Source organism: Varanus komodoensis, unplaced genomic scaffold (genome assembly GCF_004798865.1).
Source record: "Varanus komodoensis strain SLA01 unplaced genomic scaffold, ASM479886v1 scaffold35, whole genome shotgun sequence".
NCBI classification, from domain to species: Eukaryota; Metazoa; Chordata; class Lepidosauria; order Squamata; family Varanidae; genus Varanus; species Varanus komodoensis.
The window spans coordinates 2,643,955-2,669,133 of NW_025335856.1; positions in this window are offsets into that span (position 1 = coordinate 2,643,955).

The following is a 25,179-nucleotide window of genomic DNA, read 5'->3' on the forward strand; positions in this document are numbered from 1 at the left end:
CAAATAAAGTAGGCCTTAGGTTAGAATAGGTTACGTGCAGAAACTGATACCTGTGTATCTTCCAAGTTGGTATTTGGGAATACCATGAAGCCACAAAAGAATTCCTCATACCATTTAAAGGGCTATAGGCCCAAGGTTATGCAGCTGTCATGGGCTCAGCCCTCCCCTTCTTGCCCTTAAGCTCCCAAACATCAGACAGTCTCCTTGCAAAGCAGGTCTGTATTGACACCTCACAGCTACAAGACAAAGTAACTCTAAAAGCCCCGTAGTAAGCTGGAAGAGAAACCTCTGCCCATACTAAGAATGATTGTTGAACTCAAACTAGGGACTTCTCCTCAAACCCCCTTCCCTTTCAGTAACTCTGGGGCTCCACCCTCAGGATAGCTCCCACTGTTGAAGAGGCAGATGGTGAGACCAGTACAGGCCCTCTAACTGGGCAGCTCCTCTCTCCCTACACCTTGTCATGGGCTGAAGGGCTGGGCAAGGCAATGGCTCTTCCTCCTCCTCTCATTCGAACCCTCTCGTCCCTTCTAAGCATTCCCACCCTCCTGGTCAGTCTGGGAACCTGTGAGCAGTAATCTTGAGGGCGCTTCAGTAGCCTGTGCTTCTGCCTAGACTCACAAAGCTCCCATCTCCACTATCTCAAGGTCACCACCTTCTTCAGGATCCCAACCCTGCTGACCCTGGGATAGTTGCCAAGAGTGGAGATTGGCTCCACTCACTGCAGCAGCTCTCTACACTGCCATCTGCTCATCAAGTGTGGATACCTGCAGGGAGGGACTTTGCCACTCCCAAGGAGGTCTGAACAGGCATCCCTTTGCTGTGGAGGCATCCACACTCAATACAGCAGCCTCTGGGTACAGAGAGGAGCAGAGAGCCATGCAACCGAGCTTCGAGTTGCCTGGGCCAGCAAAATCACCCTGCTGTCCCTTTAATTGCATGAAGTTCCTTTTTAAAGGGCGGGAGGACGTACATCATTCTGGATTCTAAAATCAGGTTCTGGCAGATGTCATGCCATTTGGAATATTTGGAGAGACAAGGGAAGACCTTATTCCAGGATCCTCTAAGATATCATGAGACACTGGAACTGGCAATTTTGCTAAGATTATACTTGCTCCATTAATTGTATAGATTCTCAATCTCATACCCCAAAAGAGAATTAATATAGTTCTGTGACATTTTATTAAATGTCCTATGCACCCCATGTGAACAGAATGAAGTTTACAAATTACAGGAAAAATGGACATCAATCACTAGAGCTGCCATAAAATTCTGCCATAAAAGAATTATTAGAATTCTTTTTAGTCCAATTTTTTAAAAAATGTATGATTAGTGATGGTCTGTCTAAACAAAAGGAAAATTACAGAGGAGTGCCCTTCTCTCACAAAAACCAATGGACTAAAAACCAAGTGTTGTTAGTGAAGGTTTCACATGCCTGCCCAAACTGAATATCCTACATATATAATATATTGTCGTGCACCTAATATAATATTTTTGTTTTCTACATTTAAGAGATGTTCAGAATTGTAGGTTTTTATACTGCTTCTAAGGCATTAAAATACCATGTTTTGAGGACAAACTAGAGCTGTTGAGCTCTGCTTACAACTATTACAGTAAAATGATAAGTTTGACTTGGGAACTAAATAATATTCAGAGGAAGGTTGTGCTTTGTAAGGCAGGTATGCTTAACTTCCCCATTTACCACTTTTCCCCTGAACTGCCCTCCTGCTATTGCTTTGCTGTTCCCAAAGTTCCCTGATGTTTATCAGCCAATATGGGAAGATGGTATCTAGTGGAGGGGAAAGAAATGAGGGATAAATAGATAAACACCCTTCTCCAAATACTGCTTTCCCTCTCCAAATGAGGTCCTCCCACCACAGTATGGCAGAACCTCAGGGTTGCAATGAAAATCTGTCTTGGCCTTTAGCTTGGAAAATATGTTAAATATCCTTTCATGTATATTTCTTTTCATAGAAGCTACTGAAGAAAATATTGCTTTGACTGATCATATCAGAAATTATCCCTTAAATCATAGGAACAGGAAAATTATTTGGTAATAAAAACTTAATGTATAATGATAACCAGTAGATTCTTTCACTTTGCAAGGGTTCATATAAATGTGGCAGGATCAAGAGATGGAAAAGCTTTTGCAGAATACCATCTCACCCACAAAAGGCACTCTGGAGTCCCCCAGAGGCAGGTGTGTCAACAGTAACATGCCTCACGCATTTAGCATATAATAGTAAATGTTGCATTACCCATATGTTGCATTTACCCAATTCCTTGTTTCCATAATAGATTGCCACTTGTTAGATCACCCTAACCCTAACCTCTTTAACTTCCTTAAGGTAAATGTATACAACATTCTATCATTATATGGAATCAATACAATTCCAACCTACATAACACTAATAAAAGCTTGCATAGGCATGCTTCTTCGGCTCTCTCATGTTACATACATGTATCTGAAAGAGACCTACCTGATCTACCATCTTTGCAGGACTATTCAATTATTTACCAGGGAAGAAAAAAAAACTTGGTTTAGCCCAATTTAGTATGTCTTGGTACAAAAGAAAGGAAAAGGCTGAAGGTAACATCTGTAACCAAACGGAAAATTATTACTACTTATTTAGAATTGTTGGACGTAAAAAAAAACTTTAGCCAGCTACTCCTGTTTTCTAACGCACAGTATTATATGGTGATCAAGTGGAGGTCTGGGTGAACTGGCCAGTTCACACAGAATGACAAGCAAGGGGTCATATAATTAATCCTTATAGTAAGTACATTCTTGAAGCTGAAAAAATACTTTTTGGGGCATAATTTTCTGGCACCTTCTGTGTAAGCCTCTTTAAATAAACAAAGCTTGCACAAAATAAATTCCTGGTGGGCTGTAACCAGTGTAAGATATGGAAAGTCTGTGGGTGCCATTCCACTTTATGCAAAGCCAGAGAAAGGACTATTAAACTGCTTCACCCCCAGTCCTTTAGAAGAAGAATTGCCTAAGCAGTCCTCTGTGTGCCAAGTTTCCATGTGTAGGTAAAATTGAACATGTGTGCTTTATTTGCAGGTCCATGTCATAAGCATTCAGTCAAAGGTTTATAAGTATATAGCATTTATAAGAGGATTTATAGCAGAAATCTCAGCATAGGTTGAGACCCATTACATTTTTAACATATGGAAAGAAAGAAAGAAAGAAAGAAAGAAAGAAAGAAAGAAAGAAAGAAAGAGAAAGAAAGAAAGAAAGAAAGAAAGAAAGAAACGGAAAGAGGTGGATTAATTTCTAGCCCAAACTGGTAAATTTCAAGCCACAGTTAGCAGTGAGAGAGGTATTCCTGTGCCAGGTACCCACACCACTGGTGTGCACAATCAGCCAGCTATCCAGTTAAACGTGTCCATAACCCCCACAAACAGCCTCTGCTCTAGAGGGCAGGCCAAGAACTCTTTCCTCCTTTGCTATTATTTTATAGTTTTTGGGTGCCAACTTAAGGCATTGCTCTTCATATGTGCAGCAGGCTGCCAAAAAGTCCCCCACCCATTCTGCACTGCAGTGTTAAAATTCTCCATATTCTTTGCTTCTGTGATGCTTGCATTGATATTTTGCATGTAATTGCATGTGCTCCCAATTTGGAAACTTGGTGATCTGGGAAAGCAGGACTTAAACTTCCCCCACAATTGAGAGAAAACTCAATTGTTTTTCTGTCCCTTGAGCAGGGCTTGCATATTCAGAATGGCAGCCATATGCCCCTCCATGTCTCACAACGCCACTGTGAGTTGAATGGCTCATGGTATGCCATTGCATCATCAAATAATCCCACTGGCTTGAGTACTGTAGTACTCAAGGTTAGTACTGTAGTACTCAAGGTTAGAAACTGGTATTATGCCATAAACTTTGATAGATTAGAATCCCTGCTTATGCCATGATATATGTGCCTGTCGTTTAGGTGCCACAAGATCCTTTTGACACAACTAATCAAAAGTCATTGTGCAACCATTCTGTCCTTCCTTCCTTCCTTCCTTCCTTCCTTCCTTCCTTCCTTCCTTCCTTTTTTTTTTTTTTTTGGTGGAAAATATGGGAGGTTTACCATCAGAAGATAGTGAGACACCCCCCACCTCCTTTATAAAATTCTGTGACTGAGGCTAGGCAATTGCACAATAAAAGCCTCATTTGAAGAACCCTTTATATTAGTGCTGGTAGATCAATACAGATCAACTAAAGTTCTAAAAACATGCCTGTTTGAGTTTTTAATAAAAGTACTACATCCTCTGCCTGAACAATGATGGGGAGAACATCTTTCTCTCTTCTAAAGATACTTGACAAACAACCACACAATGCTCTTCCATGCTTACTAGATAAGGGAGAACAATGTCCTGAGTTTAGCAAGAACATTATTAAAGAAGTCCTATTGTTGATGGAAGGAAGGTTAGTGGAAAATAGCTCCAGTTCGGAAACCAGTTACTCTGAGCATATCCCTCCAGCTTAACTGGGCAATATATAACTTACATCTGTTGAAACCTGATCTGGCACTCTCAAAAGATTTGGAGGTGTGACTCTCTGTTGATAAGCCCTAAAAAGAGTGGATGCTTATCTGAAGCATCTCCAGTTCTTTTGAGGTTTAATTTTTCCATCCCCTTTCCTGACCTCAAAGCTCCCCTCACCCACCCAATTGAGCTAGATTAACTAGAACAGGTTGGAGACTGATTTAGTCATTCTTAGAGCTGACTCAATGAAATCAATAGAAATTAGGTTAGTCATGTCTAACTTGAGACCCATTAATTTCTGTGGGCTGACTGCACACCAAGGTGACCCACTGCTAATATAGCATTTATTAGCATTTGTTAAAGCAACCCAAAATGAACGGAAGTGCTCATTTCTAGAACAGGGCAGGTCCCCAGAGCTCATGGAAAACAATTGTGCTGACCCACTTTGATCTGGAAACAAGCATTACTATTTATTTCAGAATTCCTTTATGGTGCGCAAATTTCCCATTGTGCAAATGGGAGGTCCCCTCACAATACACAATCAAGAGGAGTGCAGCTACCCTACCAGATGCTGTCCAATGGGTCTACTTGACCAATTCTGGATACAGTCCATTATTTCTTGGAGATAAAAATCTATATTATCATACAATCATATTTTTACAACTACTCTAGGATTCTTTACTCTGGCTAGGACTCCTTTATGAGAAATAATGACAGCTTTTAAGCGATGTATTCAGAATTTGAATTCTCATTTCTTTCTAGCGGCTCTATGTCAGTATTACAGCCAACATTAGAAGTTATGTTCCAAGAAAAAAGTAAGTTGGCTCTAGGAAATCAGACTGGTTCCTAGATTAATAATGATCAGTATTATTTTATCAATTTCCAAACTGTGGGGAGAACTGTGTGTGGGTTGGGGGAGCTTCTCGTGTTTTAGCCCACTGAAAATCAGCAAACATTTAAAATATGTCCTGCTCTGTTAAATTGTGTAGATATCCCAATTAAGGATTGGTTTGAACATAATCATCTCTGGACCCAGCTGGCATGTAATATGCCATTGGCAGTCTGATTTTTGTATTGTAGATATTTTTTTTTATTTATCTCCCTTACAGTGGCAACCATTTGCAGATCATACTGCAACCTATTGCAGCTATATTCTGAAAGAAGTGGCAAGCCAAACATTCTGAGTAATCAGCACCTAGTTTTAATTGTTATTTCTTTAAGAGGACACTATAATAACTGAAAATTATAAAGTAATCCAAGTTTCAATATGATCAAACCCATTTTAGAGCTGGTATTAATACGGTTTCATATGACAAAATGCCAAAAAAAAATCATGTAATGCACATCCTCAGAAATAACGTTCAAGTGTCAGTTAGGATGTTTGGCAGACTGTGCTTCTATTTTCACCCATTGTTCCTTTATGAATGCTGTTGTGTACACAATATTCAGCAGAACAGCTAAGGCAATATAGAACAGTCATTTCCAACTGGTGCTTTCCAGATGTTTTGGATTTCAACTCCCAGCAGACCCAGCCAGTATGGCCAATAGCCAAATAAGCTGTTGTCCTGAACGTATGCAGGACACCATGTTGGAGCATACTGAATAGAGAGTATTTTTATAGCCGATGTGTGCATGCACATTCTGGCAGGAAGTGATCAAAAGGCTATTACAGTCAGTGATTTCCCAGTTAATTTGCCAGGCGTGCAGCTACGCTGCCAAATCTCTGTAATTTCCCATGCAGCTTTCATTGTAAAACAAAATCAGTCAATGGGTACTGCAGGCTTCCATGCACACAATTTTTTACTCCTTGGTTTTTGTATCGGGGGTATTCAGATCAGTCTTCCCTAACCTGGCACCCTCCAGATGAGCTAGAATGCAACTCCGAGCATCCCACAGCCAGACATGTAGCCTAACACATCTGGAAGGCACCAGGTTGAGGGAGGTGGATCTAGATTTCATTAAGTCTGTTCCCAAGCAGTCCATCGAAAGAATTTACATGTGACAAGGAGACTGTACAAGGAAAGTATTAAAGGTCTAACTGTAACGCCCACAATCCAGAGAACTACTTTAGGTGGGACCTTTTCCTTTGGATAGCAGACAGTTATGCCATATCAAAAGTGCCCTCAGTTTGAAAAGTTGCACTGGAGGCTGCTGCTTAAGAAACATAAGCCCAGAATCCCCTTGGATGGTGAGGAACTAGTTGCACTCTGCTTTGGATCCTGGCCAGTGTAACCAGATGGTAACTAATACAGGATAAATCTAAACTTTCTCCAGAATGCATTCTGCAAAAATATAATGCATGAACAAACCTTAGTTAGATCTTTCTTTTGCTTTGCTCATCCTTGTATTGGAAAAACACTGTCCTGGTTTGTCACTTTACAGTGGCCTTTGAAGATACAGAAACATGTTATATTGCAAACAGAATTCCTTTCTGAGTGAATGCTAATTTTTCCTCAAAGACAGACTCCTTTGATATCCAGCATCAAAGAAATAAATGTCGACTGTATTCACCAAAGTCTCTGATGGCTATTTTAAAGCTTACTTTTCAAAACCAACAAAATAGACAAAACAAATAAGTAACAAAAAACATAAAAAATACAATTGAATTGCCTTTGAACGTAGGAGATGACTCTGTCTCCACACAGATGAAATTGCTTCTTAAAATGTGTATGTTTTGTATTCTTTTTTTTCTAGTAGGAAAAGAACTGACTTGAAATCTTGGTGTTTTTTTCTTAGTGCTGTGTGTTGCTTTTGTGTGTAATAATATTTGAATGTAATGACAGCAGTGCCAATTTGCCAAAGATGTCGAATATTTTGTTTTGGTTTGGTTTTGTTTTGGGATTTGTTTTGTTTTTGGAGCCGGGTGGGTGTTTAGGACGTGGGTTAAAGGGAGGGACATTTGGGAAAAGGAGTTGATTTCTTTTTGCTTTGGTTCTGAATTATCTGTCAATACTGGACTTTGTGATTTTTATTCTAAGTTAAATGGTTGACTGCAAACATTTTATTTTAGATTAGTTGAAGAAACATGCAATAAGATTGGCGTAGTTTCAATATCTGTGTGTCTTTTCATGAGAGTGACTGTTACTTGTGAACATTTTGATTTTATGTAACCTTTATGTGAGATAATTATTTGTAAATATTTACCATAATTTTATTGGTTCCAAAAATAAAAGTAATTTTTTAAGTTCAACACTTCTAATGCTGCTTTATTTTAAACAAAAGCAAGCAGGGTTGATAAAATAGGCAGAACTACTCCAGGCCAACCCAAAATGTGAGCCCCACACATTCGCTAATTTTACTGGCAGTGCTCACTGTTTCAGTTGGCAGCTGCATTTTTCTGCCTGCACCACTCAGAGGCGAACACTTGCTATTTCGAAGAGTGAGCAATAGGAGAGCTAGGAAAGGCGTCTGCCTCAGAGGTCCTAGACCTGCTGCCAGATTGATGTAGCAATTACTGCTCAACACTGGCTCGGGTATAATCACAACTTTTGTTATACATAAAGGTGATGGATTTTTTTTAAAGTTCATTTTCCATGTGCAACAAAGAGCTATTTCTACAATGGTCTTGACACTCCTTTCCTTGAAAAGAGCTAAGCCAATCGGAGAACTCCTGCCTACACAACCTGTTCCTGGGAACATCCTTGCCGCGTCTTGACAATTGTTAATCTTTAATCACAGGGTAACCCAATCCTAAGCAGAGTTCACAAGTGTGCCTCATGAGAGAGTATCCCAGCAAAAGGAGATAGTATCCTATCTAGCCCCTAAGTCACTTTGGTCTACTTTTTCAAGAATTCCACTAGCCAAATCTGTAATTAATAATATTGCATTGACTTCAACATAAAACATCTGTTATCACACAAAAACTTTAGTTAATGAAGGATTAATTATTTATTCTTACTGAATTATGAATAAGCTGATTATTCAAATTTGGCTGCCTAGAAGAAAGGGAGGAGGAGTAATATTATACATGAATAGTTCTTTTCAAAAGCAAGCAGTTTTGTCCCTCTCTGCAAAAGCAAATGAAAATTTAGCAGCCGGTGCTTCTCTTTACAAATTAACTGTGCAGAAAATGTGCTAGAAGGCTACCCTTTACGGGGGTTTTTTATGAATGTAAAGGGTGTACCATACAGGACTCTGGTTCCAATTTATCCATCCACCAACTTTAATTATGAAAGGATACAATCCACTGGGAATGTCTCTTCCAAAACTACATTAGCATGAAGAGACTCAAGCAAGAGCAACACTTTTTTTTTCTTTTTGCAATGCCATTCAATTTGCACTTTGGCACTATGTTTAGTTCCAGGTGGATTGTGATCATAACCATTGGCCAAAACATCTATTTAAATGTTTACATGTAAGGTGGCTTTATTTATTTATTGAAACTATTTCCACCATAAGCAATGCTCAAACAGCTAAACATAAATTTCAACATTTTAATCAAAATGTAAAAGGAACAAACACATTAACAAACACTATCCACTAGAATCTATTTCAGCAAACTGACACAGTTCCTATTCTTTAGACTGTGCAATAGCCAAAGTTTTCTGGGTGGTTCAGAAACCAAACCCCTCTCTGACAGCCTCAGATGGTTTCAAATGTGGGGCTAGTCTGGCTTTCTTTGGCACAGTGTTCCAGAGCTTGGGACCAAGCACTAAGAAAACCCTCTCTCGCATTTCCACCAAACATAACTTGATTGTATCTGGGTTGAAAGATCGCTTCCAAGGATTGGGAAACCCAGGAATGGTCATATGAAAGAGTTCAGTCTTTCGAACAGCCTGCTTTCAAGCTGTATGCAACTTGATAGATCATAAACAGCACTTAGGTATGTGCCTCTAAACAGACCATTACACAGTCTGTACTCTCCTGTATGAGTGAGGGCACATGCCACAGAAGTGTCCAGCACAACACCACCCTAGAGACGCCCCAGGCTAGCTTAGGAATTGAGAGTGTGAGCAATACCCTGGCAGTCCACCATCTGAGGTTTTTTTTTTTTTTAAACTCAGATGCCCACCTCCAGTTACAGATACTCAAACCTGGAAGATCATTCCCCACACCTTGCTTGCCAGATCTCTGTGAGACAGGCCTCTTCAGTGTGCACACCCAGGTTCAAGTCCTGGAGGACTGCTGCAATCCCATCCACTGATCTGACACTGAGCAACAGTACTTCAACCTAGTGGGACGATCACCCAGGGTCTGTGAACTCAGAGATAGCCACCAGCTTCCTATTCCCATTTCTTTCCCTATGATGGCCCAACTGCCCCCGCCTCCATACCGCCCTCAGCCCTGTCTTGCCAAAATGGCTTGTGTGCCGCTTCCTTCCATCTCTCTGTCCCTTTTCAAAACACATCTTTCTTGCCAGCTGGCTTTGAGATACTGTTTCCTGCCAGCAGTTCCTTATTTCTTTGCCACATAAGAAATAACCTAGCATAAATGATTCTGAACAAAATATGTGTTGAAAGCCAGTATTAAGCACGAGCTGCTGTACCATGTTCAAAGCAAGTCAGCTTTTGACTGTATAAACCTTCACAGCAAGCCTGCAGTCATAATCAGCAAATACATAATCAGCAGGTAGTAATTGCCCATTTCCAAAGAAAAGTTCTGATATTGCTTAACCAATCTGTCCCAGCAATGTTTCATTTGAAAGCCTGTGGAGCACTGTCCTAGATCAAGGCTGCAATTCTATAACCATTTACTTAGAAGTAAGCACCATTTATTGCAATAGGTCTTCCTTCTGCATAGGGTTGTATTGTCAAGTTTTAATTTATTAAATTCACATTCTGAACACAAGGGCCTCCTAAATCTTAAGCTGCCTGGCCCCAGATTACTCAGACCTGCTATAATATTAAAGAAACCATATGGGCCATCATATCTTCCAGCATATAATATGTGTGAGATCAGAATAGATCTTTCAATCGCATTCAGAGAAGTGGAGTGATGATTATGAAGTATAATCATAGTATAATTATACTATAGACATCAACATTCAAGAAGGGGATACTAGATTGAGACAGATCAGAATGCGCCAGGAAGAAGTCACAATGACACTCAACCTGACACATTTATGGGCATTCTTCCTAGCTGCATATTAAAGCAACAGGAGCAAAAACATCAGCTGGCTAGCCAAGGAAGCTCAAATTGTGTCCAAATCACCAGAATGCTTTCACAACAAACCCTCTGAACTGTTGACACCTGCTGATCCTGACAGTCAGTTCACAGTGTAACGAGAAGTGCTTACAGCATATTGGGGAAGTTTACAAATACATCATCTCACAGTTTATCAACCTTCAAGCCAGCCAGGGCCCATTCGTTTGAGCAAAGGACACCTTCAAAAGTTGTCTGTCTATATACTCCACCATTACTTCATATTGTGGAGACGTAGCTGTAACAGGTAATCTGAACTCTCAAACACTTCCACCCATTATTTGGAATCATGCTTCGCCTTTGTAAGACATTTGGAAAAGAAAATACTACTTCGTGGACTGTACTGAGATAACAGAATTATGAAACCCATCCAATAAATTATATATTAATTACCAAAATGAAGAATTCATATACTCATTCACACAGAAATGCCCCCAGTTATATCTAACATATAACTAAGCTCGTGTCACCCCACTGCTGGCAATGAACAAACAGCAAATGGGTGACATCCAACCTTCTCTCTCATGCTTGAACTGGTCAGGCCCTAAAAGGAGATTTATCACACCCTAATAAACTAAGACACTGAGAGTTAATTTTCAAGTCCTGATATGAAGAGCTGCATTGTACTGGAAGCTCTGCAGGTAATTGAGATTCCCATTTCAGACTATAATTTTTATACTTCCGATATATTTCTGTCAGGCAAAATGTATGAGTAGAGATGTCTATCGGTTCTGCTATGTTCAGTCTGTTTCCTCTCCTAATAAAAAACCTCCCCCACACTGTATTTGAATTGCCTTTTAGAGCAGTTGGAGGTATCACATCAGATTAAAATGCCCAATAACATTTCTGCCCGAAGTGCGGAGGCCATTTTCCTCCCTTTAGGTGTTAAGTCCCATGCCGCTCCATTCGTTGCTGGATGCCCTTCAAACATGCAAATATGCCTTTAATAGAAGTTTCCATACAAATTGGTATTGGCTAATATGCTGGAGCATTTTCATTCAAACTTTGCATGAATGCAAAACTGCAAAGAGGACAATAATGTGTGTTCTCCAGTAGGCTTCTGTAATTGAAAACAACATAAAACAATGAAAAGGAGACGGCAAGTAAATACAGTCCCTTTTTTCCAGACCAGAAACATCTTTAAAATAAGCACATATGCAAATTACAAGCATTGACGGTCTAGAGGGGAAAAGGCCTGTATGATAGTTACTTATTTGTATCCACGGCTCTGTGGAACAAAGGGATATGGAGTAGATGGTGAGTTGGACTACACATTACAATCACCATCAGGACCCACATTCCTGTGCCAGGTTCTTTACATTGCAGCAATAATGTTTTGTGATACTTACTCTATGGCAAACAGTGCTACACATTACCGTTGAGGATGATGCCAATATATACCTTGGCTCTCTGTGCTAATTATATTACCACAATTAGAACAAGGACAACACAGTCATGTTGCCCTTTAGAGTCTAACAAATATATTATGATGGAAGCTTGAAGAGTTGACTTCATTTGATGATTGATGCATCTGATGAAATGGACTGCAGTTGCTGAAAGCTTATGCCGTGCTAAAGTGCAAGACTCTAAGAGGCTACCCCTCTGGAATCAAGTAAGGCCTTGCTCAAAGGATGTGCTGAAAAGCATAGCAAAAATGTAGCATGTGAAAATTTAAGTACTGTAGAAGGTTTTGTGCATCCCTGTGCACGGGAGTTACATGATGTCTCTTTTTCCTCTTCTGGGCGAGTTTGAACTATTGTAACTAAATGCAGGTAGCTTATATGGAAAGCAGTTTTACACAACTGTAACTGTAACTTTTGGATAAGGACTAAGTCTAGCCTGACTTCTTAGGAGGGCTGCCCTGAATCTGAGAGATTTCTAGGATCCTTTAAGAGCTGTGCAGCAGGAAAAGCTGCTGTTAAGTTAGACATTAAGTTCTGCTTGGCAGCTGCTCAAACCACAAAACAAACTTCAATTCCATGCCTTTTCATATCTTGCTTGTAAAACCACAAAGGGGCCACCACAACTGTTGACTAGAGCTGAAAAGAATATTCAGTATTCAGACTTCACCACTATTACAGATCTAGCCATTCAGAATGTGAAATTCAGCATTTAAATTTCACATCTCAATATGAAAACTGCCACAGATTTGAAATTCAAATGCCATGTTCTGAAACTACCTGCATTTCTTCTTTTTCGGTGAAATGACAGTGCAGTAAAAAATGCACTGAGGTGTCTAAGATTATCTGGACTCAGGTTTTAGGCCTAGTTATCTGGGTAGAGACCATTTTGTTTACTATGTGGGAAGACCTTGCTGGGAGATAGGTAGGGGAACATATCTCTGTTGGTTCTCCTAGACCTCTCCATGGCATCTGATACTGTCAACCATTGTATTTTCTGGGGAGGCTGTTTGAATTGGGAGTTAGAGGCATTGTTTCTGTAGTTTTGCATGGACAGCAATTCAAGAAAGAGCTGCTAGAAGAAGGCTAAAGAAGTTCTGCCTCATGGCGATTCCTTTGTGACATCTTTCAAGACTCTATTTTGTCTCTCATTTTTTAAACATCTACATGAAACCTCTGGGAAAGGTTTTAGAGAGGGCAATGCCATCAATATGAGGTCATTCAATGAACCACTCCTTTCCTTCAAATTCAGGTGAGTGAGTAACTATCCAGAACTGGCGAATGAATGCATTAATGCCCTGGATAATGGCCAACAAACTATGACTCAGTGCAGATAAAATAAATGTTCTGTCAATATGTGGTCCACCTGTCCATTTAGGTGGCATTCAACCTGTACTAAATGGGTTGCACTCCCCCAGAAGGAGCAAGTTCACAGTCTGAGAATGCTTAGAAATGCATTGCTGTCATTTGTAATATATTTCCTTAGCTATTCTGGTGTTTGTAGCCAAGGTTGTACTCAGTTATACATTTATGATAACTATGGGCCTTTTGAAGTCTTTCAAACCAAATTTAGCCAGCTGTTCTTACATTCCCATGTTGTTTCTAATGCCACCCTGTTCCAGCAAGTGACCTAAGTTCTATGGAAGCCCATGCATGGATATTAGAATTTAACTAACCATTACACAATGAATATGGGACACAGGATTTTTAAAAAAATGGAAGAAGAAAATGGTACTTGTGCTCGCAAATTATCTATTTTAACAACCCCTAACTTAGGAAATCCTTTAATGGATTTAATATTTTACCTTCTAGGCTTTCAGAGGGACAATATCAGAAGGTTCTGCATCATTCACATACTTGACCTTGTGATGGAGGGTACATTCTATTATACTGTTGTTTTTATTGAGACATTTACTGTGATTTTATTACACCTATTTTACCAAAAATCCCAAGGTGATCAAATGAATTTTATTTTTCTGTCCTTGTTTCAAATCAGCAGCAGACTGCAGACAAGGTAGCCAAGTTTTGTGCAGCGGTTAGTACCTGTCACACGGTTTTGGTAAAATAGTATTATTATAACCAGCTACTACTCTGGGACCCCCTCTTGGATGTACACCTTTAATGTGGCAAGGGGAATTGAAATTTGATATCAGAGAAACCAATGCTGCCAGGAGGCCAGGCTCTGTCACTAGGCTGGTCTCCTAGCAGGGTCATTGAAACTGAAATAGGCAAAGTTGAGAAACTAGCCTAAGAGGCATCCACCCTCTCGAGGACTAATGAGCCCACCGGGATAAAAGAATACTTCTTGGAAATAGCAGAATTCTTGAAAAACCTATCAACATAGTCATCATTCAAGTCTATACTACAACAAAAGAAGCTGGAGAAGGAGAAATTGAAAACTTTTATGAAAGGTTCCAAGAGAAAATTGATTAAGCACCAAACCAAGATATGCTCGTCATCAGGGGTGACAGGAATGCAACAGTAGGAAGCAAAGCAGAATCAAGACCAGGAACAAACTGTGATAGTGCCAATGAACCATTAATCTCAACCGCTGGAATAAAGTCAACACGTGATCATAAGCAAATTATGGTAGTCACCAGATTAAAAAGAAATCAAAGTAAAGCTGAAAAAAGATCACTAACAGAAGCAACAGTCCACATAAAGAACATATTTGCCTTAATGAACTCAACTGAACCAGAAGAACTGTGCTGAAACAAGAAACATTATTAGAGAAGAATTCCAAAGGACAATTCCTGTAGCAAAAAGAGGAAAAAAGCCTAGATGGAGGACAGTAGAAACACCCAAAATTGCTAAGGACAGGTAGGAAGCAAAGGCGAAAGGAATTGGGTGAGAGACAAAATGAACTGCTACAATGACCACTGCCAAGAAATAGAAGTGAACAGCAAAAGAGGAAAAGCAAGAGATCTTTTCCAAAAGACCCAAGAAAACAAAGGGAAATCCAACTATAGAGGAATGTATTATTCAACCAGAATAAATAAAAAGAAGGTGGAAACAATCTTCAAAAGAACTCTACAGAAAAGATAAAAGGATGACAGGTTCCTTTGAAGAGAAATCCTATGAGGAACTTGCAATTTTAGTACATGAAGTGAAAGCTGCTCTGAAAGCACTTGGAAGGAACAAGTCACCTCCAGTAGACAGGCTACCAGCAGAACTACTCCAAGCTGCAGAGACTGAATTGGTCCAAACCCTAACAAGAAAATACAAACAAATATGGAAAACAAGACAGTGGCAAAAATACTGGAAATGTTTGGTATGTAGCAGATGCAAGCGTGCAGCAACTAAAGGACAATTGCACCAATTTCCCATACAAACAAAGTGATACTCAAGGTATTACAACAAAGAATTTTATCCTATATGGAGTGAGAAACACCTGATGTTCAAAAAGGAAGAGGCACTGCAAATACTGCAAATAATCAATGGCTACTACAGCACACCAAAAAAATTCAGAAGATCCTTCTATAGCCTACAGCAAAGCCTTTGACTATATGGATCATGAGACACTATGGATGGTTCTGAAAGAAATGGACATGACTTGGCACTTGATCATCCTGGTGTGTAAGCTGTATCATAGAAGTTTCTGTGAGGGCAGAAAATGGAGAAATAATGGTTTCCTATTGGCAAAGGCATCAGACAAGGGTGCATTTTATCACCCTATGTGTTCAAACTGCATGCATAACATACTGTAAGGAAATCAGGTTTAGGATCAAAGGAAGCAGGAGTTAAATTTGGTGGCAGATACATCAGTCATGTAGGATGCACAAGTGATATGCAGATTACTGGTAGAAAGCAGCAATGAACTGAAATGACTCCTAAAGAAAGTAAAAGAAAGTAGAAACTGCAGAGAAGATTAGGAAAACAAAAACAGACAACGTTAATGCAATAATAAAGAAAGTGAAATTGTGAAAGTTTACATAGCTTGGCTCAATCATTAATAATTAGAAGAAAACTGAGACTTGGAAGGGCAGCAATTAAGGAATTATAAAAGATCATCAAGTTTAAGGGCATTTCACTAGAGATCAAGTCCAAGATCATCTGCAGAATTGTTTTCCTGATCTCTATGTAGGGGGGTGGGGGGGGGAGGGGAAGCTGGGCAGGGAGGAAAACTGACTGGAAGAAAATTGATGTGCCTGAACCATGGTGCTGGAGGAGAGCTTTGCAAATACCCTGGACAGCACAATGGAGAACAGTTGAGGCTTTTGTACTTCAAGCACATCATGAGAGGGCAAGACTCCACGAAGAAGACAATAATGCTAACAAAGGCCAAAAGCCAAAGAAGAAGAGGAAGAATAAATACAAGATGGCTTGATTCCATGAAGGAAGCCACAGCCTTGAGTTTACAAGAAAACTCAAGTTTTGAGTTACTATTCAAGGATAGTACTTTTTGGAAGGCACTCATTCATAAATCACCATAAGTTGGAGATGACTTGATAGCATCTAATAACATCCTACATTTCTAGTCAGGTTAGACTTTTTTGAGTGTTGGAATAGTTATATATATTGACTGGGTTCAAATGAAATTACAGCCTATCATGAATTTAATTGTGTGAAAGCACACCGATTTCCCACAATGTGGCTTATTGGAGGGCAACCACCCATCCTAACAACCCATAGTTTGTGGTACGGTTTTTCACCCCTGATAGGTTGGCATGTTGTCTGAACTCATACAAACACCCCCATCATGGGTGAAGGGAGTGAGCTACCAAGAATAGCAGACCCCACGTGCCACTCTTGCCAAGCTTGCCAGTGCCATACATCCCACAAGTCCCCAAGTGGCACTTGGAAGCCACTGCCACTGGCTGGGTGTCCCCCACCACGGTCATGGGCTGCTTTTGGCTCACCACAGTCTTCTTCACCCTTACTTCTTTTTGCTCTTTCTGGAGATTGTGAAGTCTGGTTTGACAGTCCGCTTTTGCAATCACAGCCACTGACAGGCCCTTAAGAGAGCTCAGTTGGCACCCTGAAGGAGCTACCAGTGGGCAAGAAACAAGTTTTTAAAATATTTTTGCATGCAAAGTATTTGCCACCAGTGTCTCCAAGAAGCTACTTGGGCACTAGGAAGGAGCTCTCAATGTCTACCAAAATGGGATTGCAAAAAGCCAGACTTTGTAAGCTCTAGAAATGAAACAGGGAAAGGGACAAGAAGATGCAGTGAGCTGAAATTGGATCAGAACTGCAGCAGAAGTTAATATAGGATAGAGTAGTGAGGCAACTTACTGGGACTGGTCATTCTGAACATATTATTCCAGTGTGGCATCGATTGCAATAGATTTCCAGTCAGTTCCTGGGCTCAATTCAAAGTGCTGGGGTGACCTTTAAATGGTTACACAGCTTGGATCCAGCAGTGTCTTTGCTTTTATGTTCCTGCCTGACTGCCAAGATCATCTTCAGGGTCTCTTCTTTGGGTGTCACCACCCACTATGATGCCAGAGGGTGGCAACTGGGGAAAAGCCTTTTCCACTGTGGCTGGACTTCTGTGAAAGGCCCTTGCTGAGAAGATAAGCTTGGAATCCTCATTGTAGGCATTTAAAGACCTTCCTCTTTAAGCAGATGTTTAATCTTTAATCTGTGGGTTCATCATTAATTTTACTGATGATCTTCAATGTTATAAATATGCTTTAATATTTTAATGGTTAATTGTGATTTTTGTTACACCATTGTTGTTTGGTTTTATGAGTGTGAACAATTTCTGAAACCATATGCTAGTTGGTCCATATCCAGAACTAATACTGTAAATAAACAAACAGAACCAATGATAATGATGCAAGAAAATGGATGCAGTACAAAGGGGATCACAATCAAGAAAAACTGGTCATTATATAATAAATACACAGCAGCCTGAACTACACAGGATGTTAGTTTTGTGATTTTTAAACCAAAATTTTAGACATGCAGGAGCAAGGAAAAGAAGTTGAGACTATGGGATAAAGTCAAGAGTGTTTGTATCCTTTCTTCTCCACCATGGTTCTGGTTAGAGTAATAGTGTTTGTATGGGAGGAAAAGTCCAATAGGCTACAGGAAGAGTCCTTCCCTTGCAGAAAGTAGATGGCCCAACTCCATGTGGAACTGTGGCAGTGTCAACAGGTTGGATTAGCACTGCCTGACGTCATGGCCACAACTATCCCCCAGACTGGTAGTGTAAGTTCAAAAAACAACATGTATATCTGATTGAACCACATGAAATCTCGTCCTATAGATAGCTCTTCCTGGCATGTCTCCATTGTGTGCCATCACTATTTAATGCACAAATGGATGGTGATGTGGAAAAGGGTCTTCTCTGTGCTGGCGCCCTTCCTGAGGAAATTCACCTTGTTCCTTCCTTCCTTTCTTTGAAATGTCAAGGCAATGTAGCCCTCTTCTTCAGAGCTTTTGGACTGCTGTGATTGCTTCTATTGTCTTTTTCTGCCATTCTGGTGAATGTTGCTACTAATTAGATTTTACTTGTTGGTTTTCAAACATTTTGTTTTATGTAATTTTAATATTATTTTAAATATTGTTATTTGCTCTGCCTTGAAGACTTTGTAATCCTTCCATGTGTAAATCCTTCTGTGAACAGAAATGCTGACTCTGAATAAAACGAAATGGAGTCTGCCCAACTTAAGAAAGCAGTTGTGAAAATTTCCTTTCAAATATGTCTGATTAACTTTCATTGCTAGAATGGGTGGAGTGGCTCAGGCAAGGGTAAGATACCCCAAAACTCAAGGTAGTAAGTCATTACTGCCTTTAACAATATACATATTTATACATTTTTCTTATTGCTAACCAACCAAAAGTTCTACTGGAAGACAAAAAGCAGAATAAATAAATGTTCACGTTTCATTTGATGCCTTAATAATGCTTTGTTACAGATTTGTTTATTGACAGATTTATATCCTATCCTTTCTGCTCAAAGTGTTCAAGGTGGCTAACAAAATAATAGTATAAAAAGAGTGATGCAAATTACATTAAAATCCCATAGAGTGAAAACAATAAAACTGCAACAAATAAAGTCGATCAATAAAAATAGCAAACAGACCAGGCAAAACCAGAGAGTAAGATAAAAGCAGCCATCATTTTTTAAAAAATGGCTTGGATTTCAACTTTCCTTCTGTGTTCCCCTTTGCAAAGCAGGCCTTACTTACCTGTTACCCTGTTGTGTTATGCTTGGGTAACAGGAGACTATTATGAATAGTGTGGAATGTACTGCAGGAACAGGGGACCATAGATGAAGTTGACCATGAATGGAGAAGTAACTGCAGATACAAAGCTTTCCTGTTTATTATTGGATGCCTACAGAGGGCACCCTTCCCCCATGTTACCCAACAATAGACTTCTGAACAACTCAGTTAAAATTAGTTTTTCTTATTTTAATCATTTATTTGTATTATTTCAACTTCATCACAGTGTTCAGTGATTAATTTGCATCACTACACCACTTCTTCCTAAAACCTGCCTGGGTATCCTTTCATCACTGTGATTTTGACAAATATCAAATCGAATCTCCACTATTATTTTGTAGTACTGACAAATACTAAACAGTGTTGCATCTCATCTATCAAATATTATCATATATGAAACTACCATTACATGTCAATTTTGTATCATTAAACTGGCAAATATTGATTACTAAAATTAAATCTCATTGGATGACAAATACAAGTATCAACCATTTGATGATTACTTACATACTAAGAAGAAGCAGAAGATAATTTGAGGAAGCACATTGATTTCAACCCATCATTTTTAGACGCTGGTCAACACAGTCTTGGAATGTTGGTCTATAGATTTCTGAGGTGCGTACCATGCGGCAGAAAGGCAATCTATACATGTTAAATAATAAAATAGTCAGATTAGCAGCCAATCCTTTCTATTTTGTTATTTGGATAATGATTCTTCAGGACTTTGATGATTTACATCGAGTCTTTTCATGTATATATTCCTCTGATACTAACAATCAGTCCTGCCTGTTGCTTATTCTCTGATAGTATGGTCGAGTATATAAACAATAATGCATATTGATCGGACCTGGTACTGCACACCAATTATTCATTTTAAGGAGAGTCCGGTATCTTCTAGGAAATACTATCTCACCAAAGACACATCAGCAGAAGGAACCACATGACTATGTACTTTGCTGCTATAAACACTGTAGAGAAGAGGTCTTTACATGATTCTTTGGGCACAGGGATGGCTCCAATCCAGAGATACATGCTGAACAAAAGAGGTAGTTGAGAAAATGTCTGAAAGATAGGTAGGCAATATAACGCCTGTGGGTCCCACTTGTAGCCTTTGGCAGGAGTGACTCCTGCTTGACTCAGTTCCAAGGGCATTGAAGCAGAGGGGTTCTTTTGAAAGGCATCAACATGGGGAAGAGAATATGTTGCATGAATTCACAGATGTCCACTTGAAGAAGTAAGGGCCACCAGAGGAGTGCAATGCCTCACCAGAATTGAATGTGAATGCTGCCAAAGCTGTGCACCACTTTGTTCTGTAAGAGTTTGCAGGCTTCCTCCTGTCTTAGCTCATTTTCTAAGCATGAAAGTGATGGATTCTGCTGAGTTTCATCCCAACCCTAAGCATAACCCATGTTTGTGAGTCGCAGAGACCACCAAGAAATACTGCTTGTGGAGTTTTAAGATTCCAAAATTGCAACATGTACTATCCAGCTCAGGACCCAGATGAAAGGAACAACTGGGGAAAACAGTGCAGACACACACAAAATGAAAGATTTTCTTTATATTGATTAGGGCTGGAAAAAATAAATTGCTAGCTTAATATTATCCTTTGAATTTTCAAAACATTTAAAAAGTGGATCCCAAAGCAAGCAACACCTGTCATGTGGAAAGGGAGATGGCCAGGCTCTTACTGCAAGAATGAGGCTTCAAAATAAAGTGGAGTGTGTGACAGAAACTCAAGAAAAAGGCAGATGTCACTTCAATGTACCAAATATATAGCAGTCACTTCCAAAGTTGTAACACCATAATTTAAAGTAATTCAACATCAGTTTTTGTCACTGTTATCATTCCAGTGATGTCTACGATCTATATGTCTCAATTCTTTAGGCTGCAGCCTCTGCTTCAGCAATGCTGAAAAACAGAAAAGATACATTTACAGCACCCTGCATCATTAATGCTCAGCGTGTTAAGCGGCCTTTAAATTAAACTAAGTTAAACAAACCCTTCTTTAATTTCCTAGTGTATCTTTTTCATTAACGGACGCATTAAGGCCCTGCTCATTTACATATAGCTTATGCAAGCACATGATTCTAGAATGTCCAATTAATGAGACATAATGTGCCTTGGAATGGGCATGTGGTACAAGAGGTTTGGCTGTGTACAAAGGAAGCACTCTCCTCATTTGCCTCCAAAGGCATTCCATAGTTTCAAGCCCTGGGTAAATTGGGTGGAAAAAATAATTTGTTAGTTTAGAAGTCCAAGACTAATGGTCCACCCTTAGATACAAGCAATCCATTTTAGCTACTGAAGAAAAATTAAGCAAATAAACACCACAAGTTTATTTTTAAAGTAATGAAGGCATATACGTAAGCTATATGTGCGTTTTGCACAAATTCACAGTCTACCAGATGCCAAAAGTTCAAAATTTAGGTAACACTTTGGGACTTGAAAACTTTCCAGAGCCTGTAATCAAAATGTGAGTATCACACACACATTCAGTCTGAATAACTGCTTTCAGATACCAAACCTTATATTTTCAGCTGATGTTCTCGTATCAAACAAATGTTGATCCTACTAGGCTATACCCAGTTGTATGGTTTTTGTTAACTAATTCTTATGCCACTGATTGCTTATATCAGCTTTACCTGGTATCCTTGGGATTTGTTAGTCTATAGCTGGAGCCCATGTTAGCTTTAGGATTATAGGAGCTGTAATTCGACACATCCAAGGACACCAGGTTGGACAAGGCTGCGGTATATGGGACAGTGACATGTTTGTGGATATGTTTAGATTGATGGGCAAGCCCAGGGCTAACCTACAGCCTCCACAGTCTACAGGTGAAAGCCTAACCTCAGGTGGTAACAAATTGTGCAACCCCATCTGCCACAGTGGAGGTGCAAAATATCCCAGAGATGATCCTGCTGCTATCTACTGTGGGTTTGTTTTGTTTTGGCTGCTCAGAGCAAGGCATTGGATAAGTGGCTTCTTCAGGAAGCTTCATGAACTGCTTTCCTCTTGCTAATTTCTGTGGAGTCACCAGGTTGGCACAAGATTTCCTGCTACCAGAGGTGAGAAGATGCATCACTGCTGCCACCCCCTTTCCTCTCCCCTTCCCATGTGGATGCTTCAGTGGCAGCTGCATAGGCAGTCTCACCCAAATAATGCCATGGCTGCAACAGATCCAACTCTTTCCTGTAAATCTGGTGTAATAACAGACAGTATTTCAGCCTAGTAGCAATAGATAATGTGTTGTTGTTGTTGCTATTGACAGAGGATGGACAATTGTTCAGGCTTCACCACAAACAACATGAGATCCCATCCCTACAAAAAGACAGAAGACCACATGCAACCACTAGCAGAATCTGCTAGTAGATGTGGCCTCCCACAAAGGACTGAACCCAAAGCCTGAACCCAAAGCCATGTCTAATGATAAAGGAGCAACCAGAAGAAAGAAAGTCACTAGACAGCAAAGCCAGAGACCCCAAGAAAAGCATCACACGCTTGTTACAGGAAGTGCTTCACTTCCAAGAATGGAAGGATGAAGCCACATGGGCAGAACACTGCAGTTTCATGCTGTGCAGTGAGAACAGGGCTATTTTTCACATTGCATGACATGGAAGTTACTTGAACTGCATGCTGGGTAAGAAGTAGCTCGCCTCTTCCATGGACAGTTTGCTGTATTGTGCTATGTCTGAATGTGAAGCATCTATGAATGTGTGTATGAATGAGATGTGTGTGCATGTGAATGCAGCATATGCAGATGATTTGTCCCACCCACTGCTGACATGTAGCACCCAGCTGTTCTGCCCCTAGGCAGGCCCCCCTGGGAAAAATATTCCCAACGTCTGTTCTAACAAAGAGCCAGCACCCTAAAATGCAATTCATTTACCGTACATAGGCAAAAACTGAGGTTTCTCTGTCATCCTTGGTCTGTCTTTTATTGTAGTCCTGCATTCATCTAGATCTTAAAGGCAGGGGAGGTGAGAAGCTTGCCTCATTTTCTAACCATTTCCCCTATCCTGAGTATTTCCCACAAATGGTCTTGTTTCAAGAAGCAGCTGCGTAACTATTTAACTCCTGTGGCAACTTGCCACCTCTATTTTCCCTATGGATATGCCTAGGCTAGACCTACCCAACAGATCTGCCAACCTCCTGAGATTACAATATAAATGAATTCCTTTTCTATATCCAATACCTGCCATACTGAATAGCCAGCAAGAGGATCACTAAAAAAAGAAAACTGCATATGTAATGCAAAGCAAATAATGAGAAGCTAACACCCTCCATGCATACACAGCTTAAATCTTAATTTGGAAAAAGGACCTTAAGGCTTAATTTGGAAAAAGGATACTTAAGGCTACTGGAATCAACAGGCTTAAAAACACAGAATGCAACACTGAATGGTCCTTGGTAAAGTGGTGACAGAACCTTATCTTCACATATATTTCTTTTCCTCACAGGTTTCTAAATTCTGATTAACAATTTCGATCTTCCCAAATCACACATGCTTAAGTGGCTATTCTGAAGCCTCACCAAGCCTGCACATCCCTGTTTACCTTATGACAGATTAATACTTTATTTCCATTATGCAAAATCATTCCCCTAACCCCTTCCCCCCCATCCCTGGAAGTCTCTCTTCTTTCTTGTCTCTACGTGCCCGGCATGTCCTAATGAAAAAGGTTGATAAATAAAACCAGAAGGCAGGGGATTGTTTGGCTCAGTGACTTGCCCACTTCTGGGATGAGGGTTTTCAAATCATTGACTAAAAATAATTCTGATTAGATGACTATAAAAGGTGAAAAGTGTAATAAGTTTAGCGTCCCTGCCTGGGAACATTAGAGGCACACAACTGCCTGAATATTGATCAGCTCTGAAAGAAACACTAGGGCACAGGGTGGTGAGGGGAAATCAACACTTTCTAAGAAGGCTGGTAACTAAATATCATGTCCAGGCTTTGTCCAAAGAGAACTAGGCAACACAAAGGATCAAAATCAATGTTAAGATTGACCACAATGTTAAGACTGACCACAATGAGATGTGGTCAGTCAACTTGTAAAAAGAACTGAGCACACAGCAAACAAAGTGCTTTTGCATCCAGTACACAACAGCTGGTTCCAGCAGTGAAAATACTCCTGGAGCGGAGTTCTACTCAGAATACTCCTGCCAGCAAAAGTAGATGGAGACAATCATTGCCAATTCCCCCTCTCAATGCATTCCCCATTGTTCTGGGTATTCTCGCATCCTCCTGAGGTAGATTTTTGGGGCAAGACTGAGGATTGCAGGAGAAGGAAGGAATCGGAGAAAATTGCTCCCCCATACTCTGTTGGACCAGAAGCCAGAAGGAGGCTTATGATGGATGTATCTCATTAAATTATAGTCCTTGGTAGCTGTAATATTAAAAGGCAGCCTCTGCATTTACAACTGGTAGCTGTAAAGTCTCCTTCTGTGCAATCTACTAGGACATAAAAAGGTGGCTTCCCCACCCCTGGCATGCAGTATTATGTTGCTGTTGCCTTGCGATTCTACTTATTAGTTGGTAGGGAGACAGGTATTATTCCTGGTTAATTAGCACATGGAACAATATGTGTGTGTCTGTTAACTTATAGATGGGATTTTAAAGGGCTGATCAAATTCAAAGAGTGTATTTGTAGTGTAGAGGCTAAGCAAATGACCTGAAAATCAGAAAATCCCTGGTTCAAATGTCACCTTTTCATGAACCCACTAGGTGGCTCAGCTCAGTCCACGCCCCATCTGCAATATGGAGAAATAACAATAATGACATTAGAAAGCTGCTGATAGAATCACAACTACAGAATGTAGTTGATCGCTTGGATACAACTAGTAATGCATGTGAAGCAAGTATTTTCAGCACCTGGCAATGCAATACAAATGTGAAGTATTGTTATTATTCATATCTATAACAATACTAGGAGCGCTCCTCGACCCGGAGCTGTCCCTGGAGGCCCAGGTGATGGCAATGGTCAAGA